This window comes from Tinamus guttatus, unplaced genomic scaffold, assembly GCF_059628265.1.
Source record: "Tinamus guttatus ecotype Peru unplaced genomic scaffold, ASM5962826v1 Tinamus_guttatus_pri_ptg000927l, whole genome shotgun sequence".
Lineage (NCBI taxonomy): Eukaryota > Metazoa > Chordata > Aves > Tinamiformes > Tinamidae > Tinamus > Tinamus guttatus.
Genome location: NW_028289461.1, coordinates 1,656,472 through 1,665,217, shown reverse-complemented (window position 1 = coordinate 1,665,217; position 8,746 = coordinate 1,656,472).

The window sequence follows — 8,746 nt, the reverse complement described above, 5'->3', positions numbered from 1 at the left end:
CTGTCCAGCAACCAGTCAAGGTCAATATATTCTAAATTTACAACCTGGTCAGCAGTTACCCAACAGCAGCCGTGGGGTAGCAAGCTTTCACGTGTGAGAAGCAGCTCCTCTCATGTTGGCAAGCTGCTGCTGTGCCTTTGGTGTGACACTAGATGTAAACCCCTAGGAATGTCACCTTTGTCATCATCTTACAATTGCAGATACCCCTTCCCTGTGGTCATCAGCAAGGCTTCAGCCCTTCAAGGTTAGTCAGGAAGAGGTAATTCGCAAGAGCACCATGATTTCTTCCTCCTCTCTTTGAAATGCATACAGCCTATTCCCTCTGTTATCCATCATCCACACACTGTGGCACAGAGTGGTTTCTCTCCAAGCTAACAAGCCTTGGAAAACAGTACTGGCTTTCAAAAAAATAGAGAAATAATTGGATGTCAGAGGAAGGGCAATGGGCAAATTTGTTCTCAAATCCCAGGCTTCCTGCACTAGCAGAACAGCCCAGAAAAAAAAAAAAAAAAAAAAAAAAAAGGAATATACAGAAACCACCAGTGGGACTAACCAGTCTGGTATTCCCAGCCTGAATGCACGTGCCTCATCGGAAAGAGGTGGCTCCTTCGGGCACGAACCGATGGGGAAGGATGTGGCAACAGCAGTCATGTGGATCTAGCTGCTCTGGAACAGCTCTTCCGTAAAAGCTGGCACACGAAATCCTAGCCCAGAACAACATCCTGATCGCCTGCTCCTTGGAAAAGACGTGTTGGAGCACTCACTCCCAGCCCTAAAATGTGGCTATTTCCAGATGTGAAATACTCCTAAGGACAAGAGTTGTGTGCTTCAACCCAGCTCTCAGTCCCTTCAAAATGCTACCCCAGACTAAAGACACCTCAGAGCACTTGGCCTGGCAAAATTTTGGCATATGAAGAAAGGAAACAAACCAGTAGCTAAAGCAATCCCAGGAAAAACACACTCAATGAAAGTTTGCAGACTCTGTGGAGTAGCTAACTCAACATGTGTTTTGCCATAGAAAACATTGTGAAATCTGTGGTTGACTCTCTGATCCTAACCCTTCCCTACCCATCTATTCAGCAGTATCACGAGGCAGAAATGACAGTAAAAAAAAGATTGGGTAGCTGGTAGACTCCTGATAGTGAACACATGGCTTTGACATGTCTAGCCTGATATTTCTAATGCATATCAACAGGGAAGTAAACCTTGAAGGAAAAAAATGGAAGGCATAAAATACTACATATGGCATGATACAACCTCCTAGCCGTTAAATTAACTATTTTTTTTTAAAGACAGGAGAATCTTTTGTAGTTTTAAAAGGGGAGGGGAAGTGAAATGAGGAACAGGTCATTATTATATACAGGAAGCAATAAAAAGGCAAATACATGTCTAACTTATTTTAGGTCATTGTTATATTTCTGTTATTAATATGCATATTACTCCTTTTTTCTAAAGGAGTAATAAAACAAACCTAAGAATATCCATCTTTTCTCTAACACTGAAGCACACTGAGGAGAGTGTGAAATTCCCAAGCTTTTCTGCTGTTATTGGGGGTAAGTTATCATGGAAATGGAAATTCTCCAGGAATATGAAAATTTTCCATTTTTTTTTTAGTGGAAAATGACACTTGTGTTTTATTATTTAATCAAGGTAGTCTGGGAGAAGAACTAAACTATTATTTCTACAGCAGAAGCAAAACTTTAAGCGGCAAACTCTTAAAAGCTCTGTGTTGACTCAAACCTAGAGCCCTCCTGGTCCCCACCGCTCTCCGAGGCTGCGGCGGCTGAGCCCCGTGGACGGCAGCTCTGAACCGGGCAGCCAGCCGTGCTGCTCCTCCCGGCCCCTGCACCAGGCAGCACGAGCAGCTCCCGGGCTATCCAAGTTCAAAGTGCTGCAGCATTCCCGAGCTGCTTCCCGGGCCCTATGCAGCTGTCCCAATGCCCTACATTCCCGACAGCTTCCCTGATTTATGGCAGAGGCCCCAGAGTGGCGGCTGCAAGGAGCTTCAGCAGCACTCACGAGGCTCGCGGCTCCTGCCAGCCGCCGAGGTCTGTGGCGACGGCACTGCTGCCCCGCAGGGTACGCAGAGCCTGTGAGGGGCTGCAGGCCCACGTGGTCCCAGGCCGAGCGCTCCGTCCACGCTCCCGGCCCGGCAGAGCCCGGCGTGCTCGGCACCCGCTGCCAGCCTCTCAGGGCTGTGCAGGGAGAGCAGCGCCCGCCATGCGCTCCCACCAAGCACCGAGCTCTGGCCCCCGTCGCACACGTGGCAAAGGGGTTGCTCCACACATTTGCAATATTCTTTTCTGTCCATAGCAGCTATGAATCTGCTACGTCCCCAGACAGAAAGTAGGGTCTTGTTAAACTAAGATTGCACTTATCATAAAAAACAAATTGGCAAATACCCAGGCACCTAACTGCGTAGCACCTTCAAATACAATACACAGGCAGTTAAAGCATTCTCAAATGATTTCCTTTCCTCATCAAGAAATGTTAAAATTTCGTCAGCACTTGGCTTTTTATTTTTTAAATCATTGCACTTCATGCACTAAAGATATTAGCAACTCACCCACACTGTTTCTAACTTTAGGTCATTCACAGTTCAGTTACATACGATGCAATAACAACTTGTTACTCCTGGTAATAATCAACAAAATCTGCATTTCTACAGCATATCCTCTGACCAGACTGTATTTTTCTATCCACTCAGCTACTTACCAGCGATCTACCAGCTTAATCCCTCCATTGGCAGCAGCACTGGAAGCTGTGAAGCACAGCACTTACGCGCTCCTGACGACACGGCTCATACCATACAGAGTTACGGTTACTAATAACATAGGAATTGTATTGAAAGCTGACTAACACTGCTGCCTAAAGACTAGTTTCACGCAAATTTGGATTTCTTGCAAAACAGACAATTAAGACACCCTGCTGAAAAATTGCAAAAGCTCCATTATTTTTTTGAAGACACAAATTTTAAAACTGGCAGAAACTTTGGCTGCTATAAGAATGCCACAAAATCAGCTGGCAGCACAATCAATTTTTTTTAAAATAAAATTCATCGAACATTGATCATTCTTCTCACCATCAACCTGAAAATTTAAAGAGGAACCATGTGTTACACAAAATACCTCCGGAGGAAAAAGTGTAAAAGAAAATAGTCAGAATTGTGTGCTGGTTTTGTATGGGGGAGCACATGCATATGGGTGTATTAAGTCAAACTGCACTTCGACCAAAAGTTCTACATTTATTTATTGAAAATATGTAAATTGCTGTTTCCTCCGATTTGCTTTTCTTTCCCTCAGACAAAGCAAGCTCTGAATGCTCAGTCGGTCACCAGGCAGCCAACTGATTCTGCGCTTTATTATGTCAGAAAATGAAACCTAAGAATGAATTACTCAAGGTTCAGTGTTTTTCAGTGAAAAACACTTACTTTCAAGAGAGTAATATTTAGCAATGGTGTCCTTATTTTCCAGATAACAAGACAGAATAGTCAGTGACCCCATGTCAGCCAGCAGCAGGAACTGTTTTATACTGAGTCAAACACAAATTTCAAAAGACGTAATGCTTATTTTGAGAGTTGTTGTGAGCATCATATATACAAACCTGTAACTGTCTTGTGTATCTGCTCTCTTTCCCTAAATCTCATTTGGCTTCAGTTTGTTTAGATTAGGTTAAACAGATTCACTTGCATCACAGGCTAAAAAATTGTCTCAGATAATTTCCTTCTGCTTTGGGTCCATGTGGCTTTCAAGTCTGATATATTTACTTTTCCAGAGAAGGCAGCAAAGAAGCCCAAAGATAGTCAGCAAAGTGGAGGCCAAGTTGCTGTCTCCCGTGCCTACAAAGTGAATAGGGTACTGCATTTTTAGAACGTGAGAAGGAAATCTGCTTTACAAACTACAAAAATCCGTCCTTACAAACCTAAACGACCGCATTAACTCTGGGGCCAGCACTTCTGAGCTTCAGGCAGTCCTAAAGCAAAGCAAAATTCAGCTGCAGCTCTGTAGCTTCACTTGGAGCGTGAACTCATCAGTTAGGTATGTGTACTCAGAATGGGCCGAGATCTACAAGCCTTAATGAGAAGTAAGAGTCAGCATTGCTTTCAACTTGAATAAAATCTGAAATTAGCTTTATTTCCCATGGTTTGGGATCACACTGTCAGCATTTCACAGGGCCACTTAGCATATTTTATGAATAGACTCCACAACTGACATTTCAGTCCAACCAGTGGCCCTAGCACTCATTAAATCAAGCACCTTCCTTCATATAACTTGCTACAAACAGCAGTTCACTGCATCTCCCAGCTCTTGCTACACACAACAGGTTTCCTTCTTTACAACAGAATCTTTGGTGGTCACATTTCACCAACCTGTGAAACAAGTGTCTGAGTTGCACAAGCCGCTTCCCTTACCTTGGTGCGCTGGAAGCCGGAGCCTGACTGCAGTGGCAGATGGAGGTGCACAAAGAATAAAAAGATCAAAATATCACTGAGGACAGCAGGCCCCTGCCTAGCACAGGCCCAGTTCCTTGTGTCCACTTATGGAGATGGAAGGTGTAATTTACTTAGAAGGAGAATTGTTTGTGCATAAATAGCCATAAACCAATAACAAGAAGACGAAGATGCTTTTAAATTCAAATGGGTGGCACAGCAGCCAGCACTAGACAAATGACCCAAGCAATAGTTACTTACATAAACTAAAGCAAGAGGGAGGGTTGATGAGAAAGCTTTTTTTCTTTCCTGAGTAACACTGGCAAAAACTTTAAGAAAGCATTCAAGATTAATTTAAAAGAAAATAGCCTTTTTTTTTTCTTTTAAGAATCACATTTCTCACCCTGCTTTCAGGTTCAAGTAGATAAACATACAACATGGAAAGCAAATAACTGCCGCTTTGTAAGGAGTGAGTATCTTGAGGGGAAGGAGGAGAAGCACTTCTGTATTCCCTTTAAAAAAATCACAGTAGTGTAAGATGCAGACAAAAACACATCCTTCTTCCAGGAAAAAGGCAGAGGACTATTCTGGGTGGGGAAGGCTGGTTACAGCACTCACCTGCTCCCACATATCCACTACTGCATTTTGTAGGAGTTTTACCTTCAGCCCCATTCCTAGTCTCCTTCCAGTTCTGTTTTGGTGCATCTCACCTTGGTTTGTAAGGACTTAAAATACAGAGTGAAGTCACATCTCAGCTTTGTTCTGTCAGCCAACCATACTGCACCCCCAGACTGTAATTCATCTTCTTCAAAAAGAATACACATTTTATTTACATAGTACTCTTTTACCACCATTTCATCAGGGGATCAAAGATTTCTTAAGCTTGGCTGGCCCGTGGAGGCATCAGGGCTCACGGACATCTGTAGCCAGGGGCACACATGGCAGTAATGGATTAGGGTAATAACCAGCATTTGTCTCCTGAGCCCAAATGATCTAGCATTCACACAGCTTGCTGAACTGGCATCTCTCCTGTGAAACCACAGTTTGGAATCATTCATCGGGATGCTTAGCATAGTGCCCTGACTACCCCCTTTAGCACCCCTAAGAAAAACTAAATTGGAGTCCAAAAACATACAAGCAAAAGTAGTCCAAGAGCAAAATTTGGGAAGATGCAGCACTCACAGAGCTCTTGAAACAGGAGCTTCAAGAACGAGGGGAAGGGACGGGCATGTCTCAACTGAATAAAATCATGGCAGCTTGATGACTTTGAATAACCACAGTTGCACAGAGGGAGGGATATAAAAATGTTCATGGGGGCAGGCTTTAAAATGGAAGGTGAGTTCAGCTCAGAGGAGGGAGTACAAGTGTGAGGAATCAAATAAGCCAACTTGCTGTTTATAGCTGCACAGATTTTGGATGTATATTCAAACACGCACACACACACACAAAATCCCACACTTGTTTCCCCACAGCTAAAATGAGGACATGCTATTTTAAGCTAGTGAACATTAGCTCAATGTACTGAAAACACGGACCAAGAATCTAGCAGCTTTCTAGGGCTGGAAAGATTATCTCAGTCCTCAGTGATCTTACTCCGCACTGTGCTAGAAAATAGCTCCTGGTTAGATGAGTCCTGGTATCTGTGTCCTGATCCCTGCTTTGCCACGCAGGAGCTGTCCTTGTGCTAAGTAGTTGGTATTCTGAGCAGCTGTGTATCTCCCAGCAGGGTCCTCCGAACTGTAAGGGCTTTTTTCCTGCAATATTTATCAGGTTGCACAAAGGAAACAGCTGTTGGGCTGAGACTGTACAGAACTCACAAGCTTCCCGAGATTCCTCTTCTTGTATCATATCCTTCTCCTGTCCAGGCTAGCCTTAATGCAGGCTGTCTCCAATGAAAGACCTTCCCACAGCCATCAGGAAACATGCTGAAATTTGCAGCTGTCACCAAGCTGCTGGGTGGCTCCAGTTTTTCAAGTTAGATGCTCGTTCCTAGGCAGTTCCAGTGGGGATTTTGGCAGCAACAGAAGGAAGAAAAAGGTGGAGCAGTCAACACCAACCACCTGGTCATGGATCACCCACCCCCGCAGCAATGCTCTTTTAGAAGCTCCTGGAGTGTTCATGGGAACTGGAAGGAGATGAAGAGCAAGGCTTCACTTTGTGAGAGCTCTGCAGTTGCAGGACACTGATAGGAGAGCTCCCTCCCAGCTCAGAAACATGAACTCATTGCCATCTGTAAGTTCAGCAACCTGCTCATTAGCTAGATTAGGAAATTTGCACATCCCAATGGGATGCCAGGCTGGCCTTTCTCAGTCCAGAAAAATTCCTGTCAGTTTCATCTGGTCTTCTTAGTTGACACTGCCACAAACTCTATAGGTGCATTTTCCCTTGTGTCTCTCCTGGTCCCCTTCGGATTTCACTGATTCATAAAGGCTCCAGCAGAAGGGATGTAGAAAGCAAAATAAGAAGAAATGTCAGAAATCTTTTTCTGTATCTCTGCTGTTGTTACAAGAGTGCCTTAGCTCCTTGCTCTTGATCTGCTGTTGGTGGGTGACTCCTTATGGCCCTGCTCTTACTCATGGCTCCATATGTGTCCTTATTGAAATGGCTCTTCCCAGGAGCTACTTGAATCTTCCTCTTTAAGGCAAGGCCTAGGACCTAGTACACGCAGCATGCTCCACCTCTATGGTACTGAAATGCAACAGTGATAAGATGTTGCTTGCAGGAAGTAGCTGAAAAGTAGCTGCAGATGAACACCTGAGCATGATCAGTGGGCAACAGAGGGTTCATTGGTAAGGGGAGATTGGGGCACAATGAAAAGCAACGTCCGATCTCAAGTGGCCGTACTTGTGTGAAACAGAGATACAGAAATACAAGCAGCAGTTGATGATGTTACATTGCCCTGTTAGCTTACCATGTAAAAGCAGAGGTGCATATTCGGCATCCTAAATTCCGAGCCATTGTCTCAAGCAGGTGTGGAACCGACACAGGCCACTTCAATACGCGTAAGCTGAAGACAACAAACACCTCATGAACAGACAAGCCTTCAACTCTCACCAGATTAATTGGTTCATTTAGCTAGCAGGTAATTAACTTAAGGAAAACAGGAGAAGTGCAGCCAGAAGATGTTTCTAAAGGCCAAGAAAAGGATGTTTTTGGAAGCTGCTACTGAAAAGTAGCTGGATTTGCCCCAGAATTAAAGATGATGTTGCGGCTGCAGTCTTGGTGATGGAGCAGCTTGGATAAACAGCTCCCTGACACCGTCTTCCCTTACACCCGTACAACCCACAACATTCCCCTCCGCGCTGCCCTGGTGCTTGGCCAAATAATGCAATTGGCTGCCACATGTGGGGATTAATCCCTGACCAGCACTTCTATAAATACTGGCCAGCACTATAAAAAAGGCTGACAAAAGAAGGTAAGAAATGAGTGGAGGTAACTTGCAGAAAAAACAATTTTAAGGGTTAAAAACATACCATGTGGGTTGGCAATGGCACAGAAGGAGACAGACTGGAGATAGCGATCAGTACTAGTACCAGTCAACACTTGCTTAAGCTGCTCCGGCCCTTTCTGCAGAGCGATTAATGGGTAGCATGATGACAATACCACAGCCATCGACCGACCTAGTTACTGCAGGGTTTCCGTTCCCAGCACTCACAGCCAAAACAACCTTACTTCAATGTTTTCTACTCTTAGTGCTTTGTTTAAAGCTGCAGCAACTGGAATCAAGTGATCTCTGGCGAATCTCAACTTTCACTTAAGTAGATAAAGAAAATATGAAGCTTTCCACCATTGAGGAATAGCCTGATACGATGAACTCTGTAAAGGCAATAGTGATCAAGGTGAACAAAGACAATCTAACCCTAACTAGGGTTCAAATATTGTGATTTCCGAACCACGTCTAGTATTTTTGAGGTCTTGTGTTCATTTTCTGATGGTATTTCTGGAACAGTGCTTGGTAGAAAGATGGGACTGGCTTGAGAAAGGGTCATTCATTACCAAAGGCTGGCACACAGGCCGAGGTCCAGGACACATCCAAAGGCTGAGGAACAGTGTTACATTAACTGGGGAAGGAAGAAGCCAAAGCTCTGCATAGCCTACAGAAAACGAAGAGAAAACTATGACAAGCAGAAAGAGGGAAGCAGGAGGGAGGTTCCTTGATCCTCCCTTGAGAGAGGATCCAATTCCTTGATTCCTTACCTTCCTCTTGATCCTCCCGTCCTCACACAAAACCCTCTGAATCTGGCCCTCTCCAAACACTGCTTTCACGTCGTTCTTCTGAGCTGAGAGAGCTTAGAGCTCCTAATGTTCAACTGTACA